Source organism: Rhyacophila brunnea, unplaced genomic scaffold (assembly GCF_057557595.1).
Source record: "Rhyacophila brunnea isolate RB1 unplaced genomic scaffold, BYU_Rbru_1.0 scaffold_8, whole genome shotgun sequence".
NCBI lineage: Eukaryota > Metazoa > Arthropoda > Insecta > Trichoptera > Rhyacophilidae > Rhyacophila > Rhyacophila brunnea.
Genome location: NW_028233350.1, coordinates 1,601,998 through 1,625,525, shown reverse-complemented (window position 1 = coordinate 1,625,525; position 23,528 = coordinate 1,601,998). Strand labels below are relative to the sequence as shown.

The following is a 23,528-nucleotide window of genomic DNA, read 5'->3' as shown; positions in this document are numbered from 1 at the left end:
ATTCATATTAGAGACGCGTATTTTTAGCTGATTTTTAAATTAATTGATTATATTAATTGAGTGGGTTACCTGGAAAATGTTGTAATCAACATAATATGAGTTTTGAGATACTTAACAACATTTTTCTCATTTTAAAATATTACAAAAAACTTGTTCGACAATCTTGGACCTCAAACTAAAAAATGAAACCGAAATTACATTTCAACACTGAAAAATAAACAAAAATAACTTAAAACTACTTAAAAAAAACCAACAAAACATAAAAATTTCCGGCATTCCTGAGGATCTTGTTCTTCACATCCTGCCACTCTTCCATACATATTTTGCGTTTTTTTCTGTTTATTTGTGGGTTTTTAATAACCAAGACTCATCATAATATCATCACGGTCCACCATCTTACAACGTTATTTCACTAACTGTCAAATTTTCATCGACAGTGTTGCCATGAAAAAAAATCCTAAAGTAACTTTTTATAAATAAAACTGTCCAGAAGCTCCAGTAAAACGTTTTTCAACAATTTCCAGGTGACTCAATTATGTCAGTGCAATAATATCAATCATTGTATCAATAATAAACACACAAAATTTCTCAACACGTCATATTTCAACCATGTTTAGATAATACCTAATAGTATTACCGATATTTTTGTTTTTATAAGATTTTTTATTATACCTATTTTAACGTTTCTAATTAATTCAATATAACTTAATTAGTCATACTATACTACAGTAGTATAATTTATTTAATTTAATTGTTGTGCAAATAAAAAATCGTCACTGTTCTGGCAGAAGACACTAATTCGAAAAAATGACATACCTATTGAGTTAGTTATACCAAAATGCTCCTTATTTCATACTTTACCGTCTGAAAACTTTCTTTATAAATAAACAGTCTTTATTTTAAAGTTATCTTTTTTACGATTACTTAATAAACTCACATAATAGGTCATTTCAAACATTTTAACAACGTCAAAGTCAAATTACTCAAAACTAGTATTCTCCAGTTAGTGTGTTCTGCCAGAACACAGACGAAATATACTCAAATATAATTTTATTAGTTTATAATAATATACCTATACATATGTGCTTAATTTGACACATTCTCTTACCATTATTTTGATTTGCTCTTTTATTATTATTGAAATAATTGTTAAGCTTTTTATTAATATATAAAATTTGTGTCATCGCTGGTCACCATAGACATGAACGGCCACGGAAGTAAACCATACATCGCGTAATACATTAAAAAATTACAGTCCTGGTAAGCCTTTTATTTTAATTAATACATTTTGTTTCCACTGTCAATACCGAATATTATATCGGTATTGTATGATTTTTAAAATCGGTATTGTGCTATCGAAAAATTAGTAGGAAGTAGTCAAGTGATTATTATTATAATAATGTTAGTGGGTAATATTATTCTTATAATTAAATATTTCATTAAACCGTCACCGTTTTAGCAAAACCATCTATGTGCACTTTCTGGACTAGGAGAAGGATAAAACTGAATAAAAAAATAATGTTACATTTAAACATTAAAATTATGAAGAATGCTTTATTATAATCAGAAAATGGTCTAAGATTATTATTTTGTTTACAAAAATCTTTTATGTTTAATACAAAAATAATAAAAATACAGTTTGTGATGTCACATAAGTTGTTTTGACCGTTTTGTAAATACACATAGTTTAATTTATTCATCAAAATGTGAATAATAATAAATTCATGAAAAACTGTTACATAAATAATAGTTGAAATATACATAGTGCATTAGTGATAAATTGCAATATCATTTTATTAATTATTAATGCAATAGTGAGATGATATTATATTTATAAGTTCGTTTACTTTCTATTAGCAGGTTTAAATGTTAGGTTATCGTAGAAATAGTGGTGATCTTTCTCTATTACACTTTTTAATTCCTGAAGATGTATGTATTTCGACTGCGATATTGGCAATGATTCATTATATATATTACAAAGGCAGTCAAACGGTTGCACTGATAAAGTTGAGTTTGTAAAAGATTGTTCCATCTGGTAGATACTGTAACATTTTAATATCATATACAACAGGATCTCCGATTCGTTTTCCTGGTCTGATTGAACTTAATCCAGATTTATCTTATCCATAATTCTTAAAAATTTAAAATCAATGACATTAATTTTATAAGGTTGTTTTGGTCTTGCTAGCCGCATACGTGCTATATAATCAGATGGTGAATATATTGGAGGCTTAAAATACTTTTCTTAGGTGGCATGTGCACTATCGGCCTCTATCATGGTGTGGCCTTTTTCCAGAAAAAGCTGTTGAATCTCGATGTTTTTTCTCTCTAAAGATATAACTTAGAGCAGTAGCGAATAATTTATTTCGGTTTTGATATCCACACCCATCCGATATTAGAATTATTTCATTGTATTGTCCTGCTTTCGATGAGATGAGACAAATTCATTAGAAGATACATTATGAAGAATGTATATGGTGAAATTGTGTAGTTGCAGCTTTTGTTTATAATACATTTGTGCCTGTGTTTTGGACATAGCAGCACACTTTGGAGATCCATTGTGATTACTAACCGTCCAGTAATACTTCTGGTACTCTCCTTCATTTCATTTTTGGTCTTCTAGCATCTTTTTTTTTTTTAATAATGTGGCTATTGTATTTCATTTCTGAAACATTCTTCATTTTATAACTACAGCAGATGGCAGTGATGGCACACTGATCTTTACGTGGTTGGTGGATACTGATTTTTTGGTGGTAAATATACTGGAGTATATTCTGCTGCTTTATGACCTTTTTCCAGAGACCATTTTTTATATTCATCATGCATTTGTATTTTGGATCGGAAACACGATTCCACATACACCCTGGAGGTATTTTCTCTGCAATGATGGCTGGGAACTTTGGAATTAGATCCAACCATAATGTAACATTTTTCCACAAATCTCTCCGTTTTGATTTTTGGTTGCACTACCAATTATTTATCTTCAGTCAGATTCTTATTACCTGTCATTGTTGCTTTCAATTGGCCACTGTCATCGAGACGTTTGTAGTTGTTTATCCAACTTTTAAATTAATTCTCGCCTATACCCTATTGACCATGTAGGCATCTTCCAGAAATTATTGAATATTTCCTGTCTCTCTTTTTGAGAAAGCATCTTTCAAACCGTCGTGCAAGACCATAATGCATAGCATATAACATAGAAACAAACAATGTGTAGCCAAACTGTAAAAAAACATTACACTCTCGATATCAAAATACCATCTATATGTTACTATAATATACACATAGTTGTTTTTGTGAACCGTGGTTTTTGAACCTTACACATAGCTGTTTTTTATTTTTTGAAATAACTTCGGAGCGAGTTTACCCAACACATAGATCATTTTACTGGCCTATAGAGAAAAAAATAAGGAATGACTTGGTATTTAAAAGTCATTTTTGATAAAAGTGACACATAGATGGTTTTGCTAAAACGGTGACGAAACATTGAAATGTTGTCTCCTCTTTAGGATTACAAGTTTATGTAATGCTACTTCTAAAATAGATAAGATATTTCGTTTGGTAGTCGCATACCGTTTCCTACAAATAAAATCGAATACAATACAAACAGAAAAAAAGTATTATCCAATACATGGACAGCACACCGAAAAATATAACAAGGCATCTCTTGCAAAGAACGTACGTGCCATTGTCAGAAAAGCCTCTTTCTGAATTTAGCCAGACCCCAAAACGTAAAGATAGATAACGGTGGCGGAACGTCAAAGAGACGAAAAAGTATCTTATCCATTTATCCTTTTCGACAAATGAAAAAAAAATCAAGTGTACATATAGTACAAGTGAAAATGCCGAAAGGATTTCCAATAGAGCTTCTTCAATAGAAGTCTATTGAGGATTTATCAGATATTGAAACAAAGAGATAGTTATAAGTAGAGATAAAAAATCTTTTACCGCGTTATTATTTTAGGATATTTTTGATAGAAATGCAGGTACATATTTTCTTAATATTTAGTGGTATTTGAAAAGGATCATTATATAATATGAAAAAAAGGTTTTATTTATTAATCTGAGATAGTATACCTATCAGTGTTGTTTTCTTTTTTATGCTGATTATAATATTTTACATTTTTGCGGATTTATCGATTATATGACTGTACTATAAACATGGACAGGTACCTAATTAACATATTGTTATATGCAATTCAAAAAGACTCTGCAGTCACTGTTTTGGGTATCCTGTGGACCAGAAGTGATGTTTTTATATACGTAGGGAGAATATTAAAACTTTTAAATAATGGTATAATATTATTCTAAAATATTATATTATACTTATATTAGGTAATTTTACGTGGCTTTTCATTGGTATTTTGTGACTATTTTTATTGTTAATTTACTATGTAGTCACATTTTGTTTTCAAAATTTTATTCTTCTGTATAAAATTGTACTTAAGTACGGTTATATTTCTATTTTTATTTATTATTACTATTATTTTATATATTCTCTTCTCTAAACTCTAAAACTAAAACACAATTACAATGGGTATACATTACAAGTATATAATATAATGGTAATAAGACAATTAATCCTTAAATAAATCTCTCGGATATCAACTTCCGGTATATAATAATATCACAGATCAACTTTACTGTTTTGATTCCTTTCATTTTAAATGCCTCTAGAGTAAAATATTTAACTCATTCGCTGCCGACTAGATAATGATTTTTCAATTACCACCTTTAAAATGCACGTTAATTACAACGATCGGTCACCTGGTCATTACGCGCCAGGTGCGTTTTCGGCGTCCAAAGTATTAATAAACACTGATTAATAAGTACTTAAATAAAATGAAACAAAAATGGATAATGAAATTCTAAAATGTTTCTATAGCATTTGTGAACAACTGTTGTTCTGTTGTTGCATTTTCTGATAACAATTTCTATATTTTAGCCAACAAGTATTCTCCTTCTCTTTTTTTATTTACAAAACTATATTTAAATACATATTTCAGCGTCAGACAAATTTTCAGTTTGTTAAATTTATTTTAAAACATTTAGTTTGTCAAATAAACTTATGACCTTAATTTATTGTGTAAATGAAATTTTATTTACAAGTTTTAATCTTTGTACATAGAGTTAATTTTGTGAAGTTTTTATCAGGGGTAATTGTTCAATAACTATACATGTACAACTTATACTTATCTAAATATCCGATAGTGGGATATTACGAATATTATCTCCTACTAGATATCTTAAAAGTACCCAGAACAATATTGTTCATTATATGTGGAAAGAACTTCAACTAACACTGATTCCCCTACCCTAAATTTAGTATTTTACTATTAAAGCTATCATGATCAATGAAATATTTAAGTTAAATGAGAGTAGGTATATGGCAAAATGTCACCAGATCAAGAAGGATGTGTAGCTGCAGAATAATAAGCGATCAGATATCTATTGTTTATAAAAATATCAAGTTACTTTGCAGTAAAATATTCCCAAGCCATTTCCAGTAAACAACTCAAGCTAGACCAGCAAGTCGATTAGGCGAAATAAGAGACGGTGTATTATTACATCATTACGGTGTATGAGCTGAATAAACATTTCTCATAGTATTTGCTTACAACTGTATTAACAAATAATATTTCTTTTCGCTACTCAATTTAAAACGCTGATTCTATATTTAGTTTAATATGATTATGTAACAGAATTTAATGTTAATGTACTAACTTTTATTGTATAAATAACGAAGAACAATTCATCTCAATGTCACTCAAATCAGAGTACTTAGCTAGTAACTATCATGTATAATATACTATTGTACCGATACGCTGCTAATAAATCTCACCCCGCTACATCGTAGACTTCGTCATTATCATCATCCTCTACCTACACATCGAACACCACACACACCCGAGTGACCCCAACAGATGTAATCCATTTGCAGTGGTCTTTATAAAACCGCCTTTCTAGTAGAAATAGCTGTTGATTAAAAAATATAGTTTAATATATTAAATAATAATCGAAATTGTTGTCATGGTCGATAAACTTGTAACAATGATAAAGTGATGCTTCATATAATCTAAGATGCACAAGGCGTGATATGGATACAAAGAAATGATACGATATTGTACTCATTCTATACTGTGATAGGAGAGAGTTCTCAAGTAAAATAAGTAGCTAAGTAAAACAATAACTCAATAAATATTAAATACAAAACAACACCTGGACATAAAAATAGAAGGTAAGACATGTTATAAAAAAGTTATAAATTGTCTCTAATAAAATACCCTAATCTAAAAAATACATTAAGTATCAACGAATTATTTCAAAATATATCTATGATTGTATATTATTTTTTTACAAATAATTTTTATGAAGTAATTAATATTTCTATCCAGATTTTAGCAATAACAAAAAATACCTGGAATAAATGAGTTATTCTCCTAAAATAACAATAAAAAAATACATTCATAGAGTTGAATATAATATAGAAGTTACCATTTTATATCTCTTCAAAATAAGGTTTTATTGACGAGTAAAAAGCTCAATTTGATATCCGTGTCTATATAAAGCATTTCTTTACGTAAAAATAATTTTCCCCTAGCAATGAGAAATTCTTCATACGAAAGGATAAAGAAAATTACAACACGGAAACGGATTCAGCAAATTTAGAAAAAAATAAGAATATATTATATAATATTTATTTAGACCTGAATTTTTTGAGTATTATTTTACTTGAATTGTTATTTGAAAGCCATTCCATAAAATAAAATAAAAGCTATTGTTAATTTATATAATATATATATTATAAGGACTAGATTCATGTACCTACCAGATACTTCATGGGCATGCTATATTTTTACTATAAGATACACATATATAATGCCTATCTTCTTAAATAGATGGGCTACCCATTGTATAAGTTATTTTTTGGTTAAAGAATTTTTATAGTGTTAGTTTAAAGACATATAATATTAAAATTTTCATTCATCACCATATTAGAACTCTAAAAAGTTTTTCCTAGATATATGCGGTCACAATTGTTGCAAATTTTTTTAATTACGATAAACGTGAACTATTCCTTCCAATATATTAATATTATTTAAATTTTAATGTATACATAAGGAAGTTTAATTAAAAAGATGGGTACTGTTGGTACTTACTTGATAGGAAGTTAAATTAATTTCTTATTAGTGAGAGTTTTATACTATTCAACAGGAATCCATTTTAGCATCTCGGATGTCATTCAGGGCATATTTAAATACTTACGACTTTAATATATATCGTTTATATTGACCGTTTATATCTATTAAATTAGTGAAACTTTTGTGAAAATAACATTGTTTGCAAATTATATACTACGTAGAACAGGAAAATAACTAAAATGTAAAGCCTGATTCTCTAAAACAATTTTTTATGGAGTAGAATACAATTTTGATAAAGTTAACTATGTGATCAAAATAGTTGGGTAACTTTTATTTATTATTAGTCATTAGCATATTGTATTAGTAATATAATAATGAATTTCTTGTATTAATTTCAGATAAAGTCTAAGAATGCTACCCGGCAAGTTATGACTAACGCAGTTGTGCTGGCGGTGAAAAGGAATGGTGTGAGAATAGTAAATACATCTTCATGGACATAAGATATATGTGTAGGGAAGTATTAAATTTACTTATCAGCAAAACTTTCTTGATCCACTTTGTCATGTACCATTAATCCAGAGGAAATGAGTTTAAAACTTGGCGATCGTTCAAAAATAGCTTTCGGCCTCTGTATCGTCAAAGGCGGGAAACTTTCTCCGTTACTCATCAAGAGAAGGATCCCCCTGCAAAGTGTTGAGGCTATGCGGTCTACCCCTGCCTTATTCTGCTCCCCTACTCACTGGGCTTACAAGACATGGGAATATATAAGGGGTATGCATAATAATGGACTGATTTAAAAGGAACTTTTAAAAAAATATGTTATATACAAAATGCGTTGAATCACGTTGATGGATTAAAAAGTATAACTCATGTATTGCGTTATATATTTTCATTTAAATTCCTGATATAAAAATAATATAGGTAATATTTAAAATTAAATTAAAAATGCGGCCTTAGCTCAATTAAAAATATATTTGACTATGCAAAATTTACAATATTTAGGTAATACAAGAGTTTCCCCAAATCTATTATAAATAACCTTAAAATTCTAGTTAATTGACCCAATGGAATAGTTCTTATTACTTTTCATAATAACCAACATTGCATTTTTTATCATAGTTTAAACAAAGCCCATAATATTATAAAACAATATACTCCAATCTACTGAAATATGTTTTATATATCAGGTATAGTTTCTTCGACTTGGAAAAATATTATCAAATTATGTAAATAATAATATACATATTAATATATAGTTACAAAATATAATAGCAGATATATAATTATTGTTTTTTTTATTATGTTCAATTAATAGGTGGAGCATATTGATAGTAAGTGCCACATCTAAGAGTCGTTTTAGCTCATAACTGACTGTTCTTAAAATTATCAATGTTTTTAAAAGAATTAAAATAAATTATTTACCCAGCTTATCTTTTCAAATCGAATAAAAACTGTAATATACACGATATTGTTTAATTTATTTCGATTAACCTTCCCTTTACGATGATAATAAATTCCTTCCGTTCCGGTGATATCACATTGGGTTACCGTACGAAATTGAAAATATTACAGTAGATTAAAAGGAAATGCCTATATTAGTAATTTAAATATGTTCAATAAGGTTTTACCATGATTATTTTCTATTTGTTTTTATATAATAACAACATAATAAAAAAGGCATAAAAACCTAATTATAAAAATATGCGTATCTCTATGCATTCTTTCAGCCTAAAATTTATAACACCATATTGATCTCACTTGTCTTACACACAATAATTGAGTAGGTATTCCTTTGTCGCATAATTATACTAAATCTATCTCTTTTGTTCGTAATGGAATGCGACGCTCTGTCTGCAATGTGCATTTATAATTTTATTTATAACAGGTAAATGAAATCTGGCGGACATCTATCAGTTATATGTATTTACTGGATTATGCTTTTGATTTTTAAAATAATAACATTTATAATTATATGTAATATTGTTGATTCTAGGAATAGCCGAAATATGAAAATAAAGTGCATTAAACTAAAATATTTTCAGTTTAATGGGCCGAGTAACATAATATGATATTACACCAGTGGCGAAGGCTAGAGGAAGGCTATGAAGATCCAAAATAATAAAAAAATAATAAATTATAATAAAATAAAAACGTTGTCAGTCATACGCATTTGTTTTTATTGAACTATGTCTACAATTTACAGATGGTGTTGGTTAATTTTTTTAAATTCAATTAAACACTGCGAAAACCAAGTCATAATAAATAATAGTCAAAAAATAATCGTCTATCAATAAAATATCTAAAATTATGCCATTAAACCATACACAATATTGGATATTTTATAGGTATAATAACATTTTTTATCTACTGTGATTTGGTTTAAGCAGAGCTTTAAATAATTATGCTTTATGAATTTTAAAAAACTAACCAACACATGTGTAACATATATTCTTAATTCATCGAAAACAAATAAGTATGAATGAAAAAGTGTGCACTATTTTGTCGAATCGCCTAAATATTATGGTTTGGTTTAGGCAGATTCGATTAATTTTAAATAAGTAACCAATACCACCTGCAAATAATTGTAGTATTCAATATATATAGTTCAATAAAAACAAATACGAATAGATGTCCAAGTTTCATGGGCACTATTTATGTCAGATCTTTACAGCCTACCTCCACCCTTCGCCATTGTATTACACTAACGGTTGTACCTATTAATACATGTTATTTAAATAAATATACTTTTTTTCCCACAACTTCAGTTATCTAAAATATTACCAATATAAGGTTATCTAAAAACTCATATTATAATACAACATGACATCAATTTATTACTACAGCAATATAAATAAAAATTCATTAATACAATTTATCGTCATTCATTATAAAATAGTGTTCTTTGACTTTCTATACCGTATGACTATTTTAATAAGAAGATAATAATATAGATATTGCTTCAAAGTTTGTTTATGATACTGTTGAACAAAGTATGAAGACATTAAATGCGTAATGATTCAGCAAGACTTGCGATTGCCATCTCATGATATACGACATGCGTTGCCATCTTGTTTTCTAATAGCGTTGATTTATGGAGGATTAATGCAAACTTATGCTGGTCACATGTTATGTTATGACCCTTCGTCTTTCCACAGAGAGTTTGTAGCGTACGAGTTATGGAATTGAAAAGCTCATCCCGAAAGGGTTACCGCCGTTTGTATGCGATGTATGACTGATCACACTAGGGCCTAGGTTAAGTAATTAGTGTTATATTTTAGTAAAACTTTTATTAATTGATTTTTTCAGAACAATAAAAAATGACAATGTTTTACGAATTATAAATTATTGTACGATGATGTTTCTGGAAACAGTGTTGTAAGTATATTTATGACAAAATGTCGTTTGTTCAACGCGTGCGTGCTACCTGAGCTCCTGTATGGCATCTTACTAAGCTTCAAAGGTCTCGGCTTTTTGAGCTTTGAGAATCGATGTCTCCGCCGAATCTTACCGGTACATTGGTACTACCGCGTTACAAATACCCGACTTCGTGAGCAGACACAGCAGCCTTCGTTGATTGAGGTAAAAATGAAGAGACGTTTTACGTATTACGAATGCCGCCAAAGAGTGTGACACACTCCCTTACCTTGCAGCGGTTCTACAAAAGCGATCTACGCGCTGCATATCTGGAATGGCGGGAGGTGCAAGAGTTGGGGATCGATCGAGGGTTATCGCAAATTTGTGCTTGCCCTATGCCCCAATGCTCGGTCGTGACAGGGTGAAAGAAGAAGAAGTATATTATTAATTACTACGTAGACCATCAGTTTAACGTAATTATCTTATTAATTATAGTAGCTGGGTAAATTATAATAATTATAAATTATGCAATTAGGATTCTGTAAGCATCTTAATGTTTGAGGTGTTGATTTGATACAACTGGCCCTGGTGAAAGAGATGTACTAAAAACTTTGATATAAAACGGTACTGAGAGAAAAAACAGCGGCGGAAATTCAATGTGTATATTATTATCACCCAAAGTTCTATATGTGTTATATAATATATATTACCTAATTCATTTACAATGGTTTAGAAATAATCGACAAAAAAATTATCGTAGGCGTTAACTTAAAAAAAAAAATGTTGTTCAAGAATTGGGGTTCTTCTCGCCAAGTCAGCTTTTTTAGGTAAGCGTTTAGTATGCAAAGATTGCACTAGACACATAGTGTTAAATATTGCGTTTTATGAAATTAAATGAAAGTCTTTATTTTTCTTGTAAGGCAAACTTAAAGTCTGCGATGACATTTCCTAGGAGAAACTTGCATTTTTTTAATTTTTAATATAAGTTTTTTTTGTTGTTTTAATTGTTATAATTCTAAAAGTAGTCACAAAATATTATATTGAATGTTAATAATTATGTGTACATTTTAGAAAGATATTTTCATATAATGAACATCACAACTTTACCTATTAATAGCAAGCAAAACGAAGTTGCGATTTGTATAGGTCTACGAGTCAAAGGGGAGAGAGAAGTTGTTTGTCCATATGGAATGGCATATGAATATTTAAGGGTCGCTTCAGAGGGACCTGAAGGGGCAACATCCCCCACACGAGAGGGGTCTGTCTTTGCAATTAGGTGGTTTTATTCAGCGGATATCTGTCAACACACCCTCTGGGTATTTTTTTTCTTTTCAACATAGATAAGTTTTTGCAAAGATGCGAGGAAAAAGTTTTGCATTTTTTTTTGGAAAGTGTCTTATTTTATGTGTACACGCAACTTTTTGGCTTCATTGGATCTTATCAGTATTATTATTATGGTATAGTTTTTAAACTGGAATTGTAGACATCATATTATGGTATGACGATTTTTAATAGTTGACTTAATTTTTTGAGATAATTTATTAACAATAAATTAACGTACATTTACAAGATGTTATAAGTCATTAAATTCTCACTATTTTCAATGTAGGTTAACTTATTTAGAGCTAACACCACGACTGGCGCGTTTGGAGTACTTGGTCATTAGATATAATTAACGTGTTATTTAAATGTGGTAATTAAAAGTCAGCAGTGATTGCGTTAAACATTAAATTAAGTGTAGTAACTAATAAATTATATAAAAAAATTACAAGATATGTGACATTGGTGTGAACATAAAAAATGAAACTTGCTAGTACAGAATGCTTGTAAATAATCCCACGAAGAAATTAAAAAACATTTCAAACAAATATAGATATCCAAGTAGTTATGAATTTTATAATTGTATACCCTTAAGAAATCTTTTAAGAAATTTTCATTATAATCTCTTCTATCTCACTATCGGTACTTTCAAATATTCTTCCACCAAAACTCAAGCAGGACGCAGCTACTCTAATATAGTATAAACAATTTACTAAAACTGTAAATAATTCCGCTGTACATTGATATATCGAACCTATATGGCGAGTAATATCTAAAAAAACTGGGTGTCAAGAGAGTAGCTAGTTTAAAAGAATGAAAAGTTTGGAGAAGTCTGGCATCTTAAATAGCAGGTATAATGGGTAAGGTACTCCAAATTTGTAGTTGACCCAATAGTAGAGATATCAGAACGTCAACTAACACGTAAAAATATTGTAGACCTAAACCGCATAGTTCCTCTGCATAATAGCAGATGTTTGTTTAATATAATATATAATATAATCAGGGATGAAATCCATCTCTTTTATGTAAGTACGAAGACATAAAAACGACTGAGCATGTTGTTGAGACTAAAGTCCGATTTGTCTCATCTAAAAAGTACTCTACCATCTGGCATTAAGATAAAAACAGATCTACATATTATAATATTGGCGTATTCTAAAATTCCCAACAAAGTTGATTACTGAAAACACAAACAGTTTGTTAGAAGTACTTCTATAATAAATAATATGCTAATTGAAAGTAAACATTGTATCGTACAATCCACCAAAAGCTTTAAGTATAGTAACTCTTGTCTTTTATCATATAATATCAAAGTTTACGGATTATCCATGTGCTATTTATTGTTTCTATAGAGTTTCATACAAAATAGATATTAGAATAATTAGAAAAGTTAAATCGTACGAATTCATTATTTTTAGCTTACGTAACTAACTTCATGAAAGCAAAACCATAATAGTTACTTTAAACGAATGAACTTTGAATGGGAGCAAAACGTTGAGACAAAATTATCTCAAGAACTTTATACTGTGTAAATCCTCCATTCAGACAATTTTGAAAGGATCAAGTTGATAATTTGTAAAGAGAAATTATGAATAGGAATGTCACATAGGCAACGCTGATGTCTGTCGGATACAAATTTTAATATAAAATAAATTAGGAGAGAGAGTTTTAAACTTAATTATTATTTTCGCTACCAAGCTTCGACAAGGGGCCATTAGTGGATAAGATTGTTAAAATCTAAAAATATTTTCACAGGAATTTTATAAGATTAAACTTTCATTATTCTAATCGAGCCCTTAAACCGTTATTTATTAACTATCTAAAAACTAGTCTTGACGTATTAATTTATTTTAAACATTATTTTGTAAGTACACTCATTATTAATTGTTAAGTGAAAATACAATATCGTACATAAGTAGGTAACAACTTTATAGTATTATTTATATTTTCAAACAAAATAATTTTATTATATTATTAAAAGTTTTATTAAATACTCTAATGAAATAAACACGTGTTATTAATTAAGAATATATTTTATTTGCTAATATACACAAAATTATAGTACTAAAGCGTGCAAAGTCTGTTTTTTCTCCACTCTAGGGGTAGCGGGAGAATTACACACTCAGACTTTATTAGGGGCAGTCCTACCCCGCAGTTACACCACTTCCGCCACTTGTTGAAGAGGCTCTACTTCCCTCTTTTCCCGCCTCGTAGCTCGTGAATTTCCCCGGAAACTCGTCCTACATTACCGACAAGTGTTTTCTTAATTCAGTTAGAAAAACTATCTACGGTTTAACTCCCATACGAATGAATTATATTTTATCACTTTGAAATAATTACTTAAACAATATATGCGATTTAAATTTATTACGCGTTTTAATTATTTAATTTGATTTTTTTCCACATAAAATACTCATAATGTTTCCATATTATTTAAAATAATATCAATTGTATATTTATTTTGTATGTGATGTTATCTCGTATATATTTTTAAAACACGTAATTGTTTAAGAGGGGACATGCTCAGCGTAGGTCAAAATGGAGCTTTTGTTCTATTTTCAAAGCATGATCCTGGACATTCCTTAAACGTTGTAGATAATCTATTTATATAATTTTGAAGCCTTATTATCATTTATGAGCTGAGCACGTCCGCCCTTAAAATGCAATTTTTTTATTAACTCTAAAGATACTACAGAATAATATAACATTATCTGTAATAGATGAGTTGTTAGAAAAACGGTATTTACTGTTAGTAATTATAGTCATTTAATATTTTTACGTCAGTACAAATTTTGTTACGTTATTAAAATAACGATAATTTCTAAATATAATATGGTTTTGAATTTTGTTTATTCTACAAGTTCCTATGGTAACACATCTTTTTTCGGACTACAAAACTTTACTGTACTACTTTATCATTATTATTGAATTAAAAGTAATGTTTAAAATAATTTTAATGAGTTATATCACGTAACCGTGCGTTTAAATATATAAATAAATATAATAATAAAATTGGAAACAATTAGTTTTCATGTAGTTAAAAAATGATGTTTGTACTTGGGTCTACAATCCTGTATGGAGTTTTTTGGAACTATCTATGTCCACGATTCCGATCTAAATATTCATTTCTAAAACAATATATTATGAATCTATCAGACGTGGAGTACAAACCTATAATCCTCAGTCTCAGATGCAAACATCCTACCATTTCTACTGTATAATTATTTAAATATAAAATTATTACAACGGTCAATACATAAACTCATGATTGATACCAACAATACTCAAGAAAATTAATGTATTAAGTTTCTACCATAATTATAGTATAATCAAACCATTATTAATACTTGGTTAAAGACCTAAAAGATTGGTATTATTTAAAAACATTGTTATATAATTTTAAAATAAGGTTTATTTCATATAATTTCATATAAGAAGTGTGTTAAAACTATAAAAATAACAGTTAAAATTATACTTGTTAGAAACACTCCAGTGTTATTACTGTATATTATGATAAGTATGGGTATTTTGAATAGTATAATTTTATTGTATTATCAGGGAGTATAGACAATTTCTTAGAATTACTGCCTAGAGCATAGCTTGGCTGTCTTCTCCATTGCCATTAAACAAAAGTACCAAGTCGGATGCAATACCAAAAGTACAATGCAATGCACGGAAACCGCATTATTTAATCATGCAACAGAAAATATTGTAATAATAACTGCATCGAGGCTGCCTCGCCGTACAGCCGATATGCAATTTTATTCCAATTGCAACAAACTCCGCTGAACTTTCAACGCTTAGGGAAAAAGAGTAATCGTTACACGATCACAAAGTTGTTTCGTTTAGTGTTTGGCATTTAGCGACTGCGCAGAAATTGCATCCGTTAAAAACAGAGATGTAACGACAGAGAACTTTATGCTTTGTATTATTAGAACCGGCGATGTAACTAGGATTTTATTATATCTAAAGTTTCTAAAGTTATAAACTGTTTATACTCTATAATGCATTTCAAAGTAAAAATATTTTGCATTCCAGAGAAAACTCACAAAATAACCCTGAATATAACTTACATATTATCTAAATAGGTACTAAGAAATTTGATTTTTTCGAGGATTAATACACGGGTATTTAAAATAATTTTAGAATTATAAATCCTCTTTATAAAATTATAAAATTACAATCGTGTAGGCTTCAATTTTTAAGCTTTACTCACACTGCCAGCTGAGCAACAATAAAGACGGTTTTACATTTTATATTATAATTAGCGAAACAATGAAAATGTTTCCATCAAAACAAAAAAGACTTCCATGCAATAAATAACCAACATATTTATATTAAATAAATAATTAGGGAATTTTGCATGAAAATACCATTCAAAGTTGATGTTACCTTGGAATATATTATTATGTTATGAGAAACCTATTTTCAAAACCTACGTATTTTTTTTAATTTTTAATTGTGATCCTTGACTTAAAAGGTAGGTGATAAAGTTTTTACCTACTGTATTGTATTGAAATGTTATATAAGTTTTAGAATTAATTTGTTGTCAGCGCGTATTTGCTTTTGGTGAGTGTAGTACGAAGTGTCTGAAAATGCTGAAAGGTGACACCAGGGTCGCAAATAACGGCTCAAAAGGAATAGTACAATACGTTAGAATTAAAATTCAAATTCCAGCAAGTACCTTCGGTCGATAGTGTTAATACGAATAAAAACGAATAAAAAATAAATTTATGGTATTATTGAAAACATCTGTTTGCGAGAATTATTTTTCTGAGGTCGCAAGCGCTGGGGTAAACGGTGATGTGCACGTAGGAAATAATTTGACGCTATCGTTGTACTACGAATAACGACTTGTCGGTCGTGATGAGTTTGAGGTGCTTCGTGTATGACGAATTGAAAAACTTTAATAAATAACGATTTAATGAGGCATCGTCTTGTCTAATAATAAATATGCTAACTTAATATTTTTAGATATTACGCTATTGGATGACGAGTACTCAGATATTATGTTTTGTTAAGTGTCACATAAAAAAGTGAACTGTACCTACATATGAGCTGGGGATATTTTACAACGTTTTTATTAGGTCGTATTCTTATTTGTCCGGTGGTTGTTTATCCAGTAAAAATCTTGCAATCGATTTTCAACTAACTTCCCGACTAGCTAGACATTTTAAACTTTTAGAATATATCAGAACACGATGACAATGCATTATTTTAATACTTCTAGCCATCTTTAAGTAGAATTGAATTCATTTTCAGTTAAATCTGTTTTGTATAGAAAGTTATTTCGGAAAAAAATCGTAAAAAGTAAAACTCTATTATTGGTTGCTAAGGGGGTCCAAGCAACTAAATTATTAATATATACGTGCTTTACTATAGAAATCAATATCAGACATTTCAGTATTCTATATTTATTCAGTATTTCTACGTAATACTCTAATAAGTACAAAAAAAGTATTTATTAATACATAGAATTGTCAAGTTTATATGATTCAACAGAAAACTTAAAAACGTGGTAATATAAAAAGTTCTTTTTATCTTGTAATTATTTATATGTAGGTAAAAAATAAAAAAAAATGTAACTAACAAGAATTAGTAACATACATAATTTACGCGTATAACATTTAAAAAATACGCATTATAGGATAATTTTTATTTATTTATAACTTAGAAACACTTTGGGCCCACGTTGGTCGCCAGATATAGTATGTTTAAGTTATAAAATAGAAACACTTCCGGTTTTAGTATTTATTCAGAGTTCACAGAAAATACTTCAAACGGCACACGAAAATAGATTAACAAGATAAGATGACTCGTTCGACCAAATAACCAGATGAACTTGCCAAATGATTAGTTCAGTTAAGGGAGGTATCACAGTTAAAGACTAGATACCACACTTATCACTAGTTACGAATCTCCATGGTTTAAGGTGCTTAGTCTCAAAGTAGAGGAACTGTATGATCAAAAGGGTCATAGCTAATCAAACTAAACTGACTGGCTGCGAGAGATCTATGAAAGACCTGTGAGAGTCAACAAAGAGTTAAAACCTAATCTGTCTACACAGTGCTTGCGAAGTCCAGTCAATGGGCAGTGCCATCTATGGATCTCTTTTTGAAATTACGCCGCTGTACATAGAGTTAAATCCTAATCTGTCTACATAGCGCGTGCGATGTCTAGTCAATGGGCCGCACTATTTATTCATCTCTTTTCGAAGTTATGCCTGCTATAGTATTCTTATGTTGAGCGCACTTTTAAATCGGAATAATTACCAAACAAAAGGCATAAAAGTTTGTTAGTGACCTAACACAGCAGTTTTTAAACAAATGAGATGTTGAGAATGAATTTTGCGATGAACCCAAAATATTAACGAAATAATGACGAAAAATATTGTAATAATGACAACCAAAAAAACTAAATACTACAATAATTAGCGTGCGAGTCTAAAACAGAATTATAAATAAAACTTTAATTTTTTTTTAATTTTTCTAGGGATTATTTAAAAAATATTTATCATCATTGACCTTAGTCACCATATCAAAAGGGTTCATAATATAATATTACGATTCACGAGATATGGTTGTAAGTTATTCATTCAACAAGAAATGAAAATATAATTAATATTAAATTCTACAGGTTTTTTTAAAAAGGTTTGTCGATAGCTATTTCGGTTGTAACACCATTATCAAGACTATTCAGATAGGCCGTTTGCCTTTGCTTAAATACTATACGTGTATAGATAGAGACAGAATACATTTTCTTATTCGTTCCAGCAATATTATGAATTTTTACATTATTATTAATTGTAATATTATTAATACTTTGAAAACCCTAAGTGGGTTTTTTTAAAATGGATATCGAAATTTTCAAAATTTATCAAAATTACAGTATTCGATGGTTATTTATTGACATTATTGATCAATTAAAATATTATTAGTATAATTGTCTTAATCGTGTGTTTAGATTATATTTAATAGTGGCGACGAATACATTACCAAATTTTCATTAATTATGTCATTACTTTTGGATAATTCGCGATTAATTTCTAACTGTTCAAGTAAATTTAATTTTAAACCTTTATTACATATATGCAAACATTGTGGCGTTTCATTGTTACTGATGCTATGCGAGTTTGATATCAAATGTTTAGCAAACTGAGAATCTGTTTTACCATTCTTAAAAGACCGGAGGTGCTCTTCAAAACGAGTTTTTATTGACCTGCCAGATTGACCAATGTAGCATAGACTACATGTGCCACATGTTATTTTATAAACTCCGCTTTTCTCCAGTTTGTTGATTTTATCTTTACTATTTTTTAAGTTTAATCCTAGATTATTATTAGCTTTGAATGCTACGTTAACGCTATGTTTAATTTCTTGATAAATTATAAATTATTCATTTCTTGTAAAATGGAATTCTACCAAGTAAATGCTAACTCAATTAATAATTATTCATTCAAGTTATTCGGCTCAATAAACATAATAATATGTTCTCAATTTGGATCTAAACACGACGTTCAAAATAAAAAACGCTTATGTCCTAGATGGGATTCAACCTGTGAGCAACGGCTTCAAAAATAGACACTCTGACAGTCGTCTACGGTAGTATGATTATTGCGAACTAATAATTTTCAATTGCACATAGGTAAATATTGTAGTTGTTATCATGCGGTTAATAATAAAATATATGAATAAGCCTACATTTTAGATATTTTGAGTTAACTATTAATTATTGTGTGTATTTAGATAAACTATGCCTAAAAATATTTGATGCTGCTCCTACCACTACACAGTAGCTTTTTAGGTGATCCATTAAAATGATTGATTTTATTGATAACAGTATAAACTATAGGTTTTGCAATATTTCTTCTTTTCTTTCTTTCGACCATGTCCGATCCTAATATGATCATTTATGGGGCTTCACAGGGTGGAGGTTTGTATTAACAGATTTGGTTTTTACGAGAAATGGATGTCAGCTACTTGATCAACCTCTTATGTCCATACTCTGAATCATACACAAATTGAAAAACAATTTATGTGAACTTGCCAGACCCAGGATTCGAACCTTGGACCCACGACGCTACAGGCCGAAGCCGCGCGCCTATAGTGGGTGGATATTTACTTAGTATAAAATTTGTAAGTGAACAAATTTATTTAGGTTTAGTTGATGAAAGATTAACTAAGTAAAATAATATATATTACAAAAAAAATATTGTACGTTTTAAAAAAAAATTGCGTGCATATAACTTCAATCATCGATAGAATTAATTATATTGATCCTTAACTGATTAAATTGAAGAAATAACTAAGACTCTTATAATTTATAATAAGTATAAATTTTTCATGACAGTTTTCCAATTAAAGAGAAACATAATTTTATGTTCCGTTTAATTGGATCGGTCGCAAGAGAAAATTAATTCTCTTGTCATCGGGAAACTTTTATAACAACAAATCATATTCGATTGGAATATTTTATGAAGTATTTTGAAACTCTGCTAAAATTGATCAATTTATATTGGCATTTAATTAATCTGGAGCGCAGTTGGACCGGAGAGAAAAGACATTGCAGTAATATTGTTTGCATTGCGGACCAGTCATTCAATTGGCAAACTTTCCTTGTTCTTAGACAATGCGGGTACAAAGTTTAGTTTGGACAACAGAATAACAACTTTGACTGCGGGATATAGACAACTCGTCTTTTCAGACTATTTTGTTTGGCAATCATCTTCTAGCTATGGCGTCATCGTGTTGAATATTACGTTGTATTTTTTTCATATTATGGTCATCTTTTTTCATTTTACTAATGCAAAGTTTCAGAAATAACAGAGTTCCGGTAATATAGCTTTTTGTATGTTTTTTATTGAAATAATATAATAACTATTCGGTTTTCATTTATAATAAAGTTTTCTACTGTTTAATAATTTCTTGTCAACAAAATTTTTATATTTTTCAATTTCACATCTTACTATCTCACTCATTCTTTTACTAGCAAAACTTTATAATATAAACCATCAAAGTTAATACATTTTGTTAATTTATTTCCTCAAACTTTAATTTATTGTGTGAGACCGGCATAAGTTAATCTCTATTTTCATAGTATAATTATTATTTAATTACGTGACAACAAATATAGAGGCAGGAGGCTCTATCCCAAATACTCAATTTTTTTCAAAAGATACATTGCATGGCTTTTTCCTACAACCAATCTCGGATGTATAAATAAATTATTGCTAATCACATTAAACAAATAATATTTTCCCCCACGCCCGCGATGGCCGAGCAGCTAATGCGCCGGCTTATAATGCCATGGGTCCCAGTTTCGAAACCTTTGTCTGAAAAATACACATACTGTTTTTCTACCTAATAAGTTGAGCAAGTGGCAAACATCCATTTCTCGTAAAAAAAATGTGTCAATACAAACCTCTACTCTGTGGAGGCCAATAATATAATCCTATTATCATCGGACATGGTCTATAGGAAAAAAAAATTACTAACGCCCAACGTTTTTATATTGAATAAATCACCATCAGCATGTTTCAATCCACGCCTAGATGAAGGCCTCCCTAATTAAATATTTTTTTCTGGATCAAACCAAAATGCGTTTTTAGCTAGATGTGGTTTGAATATAATATATTTAAACTATAATGATTTATTTGTTATTTATATTTACATTATATTACCAATATAACAAATTATTGAAATTATTTAACTATATTATTATAATTTTACCTTATAACAGCTTGGGAAACTTCAGTTTTGTGGAACTAAAACAAAAGAAAAAGAAAAATTAATGAAACATTCAAATTTTTTATGAACTAAAATATTTCATAAACAAATAATATATTGTCTTTATTTTATAATACATATTTCTTAATAAGCCAATATATATTTCATAAAATATTTTGACAGGCAAACAGAAGTAGCTTTTAAAATATTATTTTGCAATCTAACTTAATTTATTATTTGTGTCAATATATCAAACATTTTTATATTTTTTTATAAATACTAAATTAATGCAACATTATGAAATAGGTGGTCACTTAAGTATGTAAATTGATATGTTTGTACCTACATAAAATTAATTAGCCTATAATAAATTCACTGGTCAATGTAATATTTTCCGTTATATGTAAACAATGTTGTTAGAGATATACCCTCAAAATAAACAACTATTGCATACAATACTGCAAAGCACTAAACTGAAGATTCCAACAAAGTCGGTATAACAGGGTGCAGTTATCTCGATTGATGTGCTAACGTTAAATAAACTTCTGCTAAATTTATGTACTGTTAACTAGAATACAAAAAGATTTTACGTTAAGATTTAATTCCATAATATTACTGAAATGGGCACCTATATTTATATCATAATATTTCGTACGTGATTATATTTATAAAACAAACTTATCTTTAGTTATATTTTTAAACGAGGGTCTCTAAAATACACATTAATTATGTTATTTTTCTTAATGAATATTTGGATCCAAATCATAAGACCTTATAATAAATAAAATATTAAGTTAGTGAAGAAACTGTTTTAGGACAAGACAATATGCACATTGAATATAAGAGCTAATGGCGATGGTAATAAGTGATAACTATTATCTTCTTCTTCTTCTTCTTCTTTCACCCTGTCACGTCCCAACATTGGGGCATAGGGCAAGCACAAGTTGGCGCCACTTCCCTCGGTCCATCGCCAACTCCTGTGCCTCCCGCCATGTCAGACCTGCAGCACGTAGGTCGCTTTTGTAGCATCGCTGCAGGGTGAGGGAGGGCCGGCCACGGCGACGGAACCCTTGGAGCTGTGCCACAAGGGTACGAAGTGCTGCACTCTTTGGCGGCATCCGGAATACATGTCCCAGCCACGTGAATCGTCTCTTCGTGATAACTTCAATCACCGAAGGCTGTTGTGTCTGCTCACGAACTCGGATATTTGTAACGCGGTCGTACCAATGTACCCCTAAGATTCTGCGGAGACATCGATTCTCAAAGCTCAAAAGCCGAGACTCTTGAAGCTTAGTAAGATGCCATGTCTCACAGCCATACAGGAGCACAGGTAGCACGCACGCGTTAAACAAACGACATTTGGTCCTCACAGAATACAGCCTTGACCTCCATGCGACTCCAAGTTGGTTGAACGCAGAGCCCGCCACACCCATGCGGATTCCAAGCTCACTAGAAATACCACCATCATCGGCAACCGTGGCACCCAAGTACTTGAATCTGGACACCAGCTCGACGGGCAGACCAGAAACCCGCAGAGGAGTGTCGGCGTCGATGCAAGCAGCACTGCACATGGATTTGGTCTTAGCGGCATTCAGATGAAGACCCACACGCATCGAGTTCGCGGCTAGCCTGTTCACGGTCATATAGGTAGGTATATTAAGTATACCTATGTAAGTATAATTAGAGTTGTAAATCACCATTCCTTTTGGGTTCATCTTAGTGCGCAGTAAAACAAAATTTTATTTAACGAATTTTAAAACTTAAACAATTTATGCATCACACCAAAACAAGAACAAAAAAACTTGTTTAAAATAAATTCACGAGGTTATTGCCCTGTCTGCCATAAAACAAAATACTTTGTTAAAGAAGAATAAAGGATATTACTTAAAACCTGACCTGTTTTACAACATATTGTATAAAAGAATAATAGGTAAGTATATTATAATTCTTTAGAAATATTTAAGATATTAAGGAAGTTATAAAAATA

General features: G+C 29.7%; 1 protein-coding gene across 2 annotated transcripts in view; it reads right to left on the bottom strand.

Annotated features, from left to right (window-relative positions):
- Positions 1-23,528, bottom strand: part of LOC147063825 (uncharacterized) — a 457,860-nt gene that overhangs the window by 160,824 nt on the left and 273,508 nt on the right. For both annotated transcript variants that reach the window (XM_085958983.1, XM_085958984.1), the window contains exon 5: positions 21,545-21,579. The gene's annotated coding sequence lies outside the window, so the exon portion shown is untranslated. The remainder of the gene's footprint in view (positions 1-21,544; positions 21,580-23,528) is intronic.